This window comes from Haemaphysalis longicornis, unplaced genomic scaffold (assembly GCF_048455015.1).
Source record: "Haemaphysalis longicornis isolate Haplotype H1 unplaced genomic scaffold, Haemaphysalis longicornis Haplotype H1 scaffold_2, whole genome shotgun sequence".
Classification (NCBI taxonomy): domain Eukaryota; kingdom Metazoa; phylum Arthropoda; class Arachnida; order Ixodida; family Ixodidae; genus Haemaphysalis; species Haemaphysalis longicornis.
The window spans coordinates 199,973,559-199,975,708 of record NW_027526295.1 but is presented as its reverse complement, the minus strand read 5'-3'; positions in this window follow the sequence as shown (position 1 = coordinate 199,975,708).

Below are 2,150 nucleotides of genomic sequence, written 5' to 3'. Positions count from 1 at the left end.
GCTTGTGGTGTAGACTCAGGCCCAGAAAGGAACGCCTTCCTTTGATGTAACGTGCTCACGCGAGACGGGCATACACTGTAGCTGGATGGGTTATCACCACCACAATTTGCACAGGTAATGTTTCTCTTGCAATTCATAAAGTCATGTGGGCCTCTGCGACGCTTGCAGCGTGCTCCTCACCTCTGCAGGATTTCGCGGCATGTCCGTAGCGTTGACATTTGAAATAGCCTGGAGGTGACTCCGTGTAGTCGGTGACGACGTGCCTTGTAAAGCCCAAATTGATCTTCTCCGGGCGTTCGGAGTTCGGCGGAAACGTCAAGCACAACCGCGTCGGTAGGAACAGCTTGCCACTTGTCTGGTGAACAAGGATCTCGCCGCACAACGCGCCTGGCGTGGGTAAACCCCCGCGGCTTGAGGTAGGTCAGGAGCTTTCCTTCTGTGGGCCACTTGGGGACGCCTCGGATGATGCATGTGTTCTGCACATAGGAATACGGCAGTCGGGCACATAAATCAACACCACCCAGCCGGTTGCATTACAAAAGTATGTCCACATCTTCCTCTGTAGCCACGTCGAGTAGTAAGGCGCCTTGAGCGAACCGACCATGGTTTGCTGCTTTGCCGAGCAAAGACGAGATCGCAGAAAAAATTGCGATTGGGTTCTCCAGCCTCAAATCTTTGCCCTTTTCACTCGGAGACAAAAATACGGGATGCCAACAGTTCTCCGCTTGCGGCGACTCACGACCTTGAATCCCTCCTGATCCATGTCAGCCATCTCCGTAGTATTATCTCCTTCTTGAGTAGCTGTAACTTGTTCACAAGACGGAGCGCCGACAGTGGAGTCATCGACGTCGCCTTGATTGGGTCGCTTACATGGTGGTTCCACCGATGCTGCTTCGGAGCTCTTTTCTCCTGTTGCACCGCTTCCCGCTGCAGCCAAGGCAACAGCCATACCGCAACCACCGCTGATCTCGCTTGATGAATAAATGAATGAATTTATTGACAAGGAAAAGGAAAGAAAAGACCACCCGCAGGCGTAAATTGTCACACCTAGGGGTGCCTGCTGGTGTGGGAGTTGGGGCAGGGGTGAGATATTCATAGAGAGGAGAGACAGAGGATAGCAGTGACATATTTACAGAAGACAGGGGAGAGAGGGGCATATTTACAAGTTAACGCACACTCACACACGCACACACAACGTCTGGTCCACAAGAGGAAAAAAAAAGTCTAGACACTCAGTCACTGGGTCCACAGTCACAGGGAGTGTAGTGCCAGGCAGAGCCCAGAGGCGTCCAGGTATCCGCCCAGCGCCCCATGGACGCTGTCCCTTTCCCTGGTGTTGCCCGGTGGCCATAGGAGCTCGTCTAGCGGCCGAGCCCTTCCCCACAGGGCTGCCAGCAGTTCCGGCCTCCCTGCCGCATACTCAGGGCACTCGAAGAGCAGGTGCGGCAGGTACTGAACAGGTGCGCGGCAGTGCTGGCAGGCAGGGCTGTCGGCCAGCCCCAAGCGGTGTTTCCGTTCAGCCGTCCAGACAGCCCCCACGCGGAGGCGCAGGATGGCCGAACGCTGCTGTCGGGGCAGCCGGGCAGCCCGCACCGGTGGTGGGGCCTCTCCAGCGGGGAGCTTCTCAAAACGGTTGACTCAGATGAAATTCCATGCGACGCATAAGGACTATACCTCCTTGAGGAGGCCGGCCTTCTTGCGGAAATCTTGGCAGAAATGACGAGAAACCGCGAAAATTTACGGAGCTCAGGCGCGCAACAGCTGGTCAGCAATCGTCGTCTTCTTCTTCATCTCTTTCAGAGAAGACAAATAAAGAGTGCGGGTGCTTTTCGTGACCTTGTAGGTTGATGGTGAGCTAGAAGGAACGAAATGTAACAAAAAAACCGTCAAGAACGAGGCGAGAAAACCAATCTAGAAGTCGTAGCTCGTTGCCGAACCCTGGCGCAATGTGCTCCCCAGTACAATATATCAACAGAAGCGGGTTCTAGTAATGGGATTATGAATAAAATAGTTGTAAAACAAGGAGAGACCGAGGGATGTGACCTCCCGGTGACGTAGAGATGTTCCATTTACAAGATGGCGATATGAGCAAGACGAAGCAGCTCGAGCTAGTGCCACCGTCATGAAGAGCGTATATGCGTTTCCTAGTC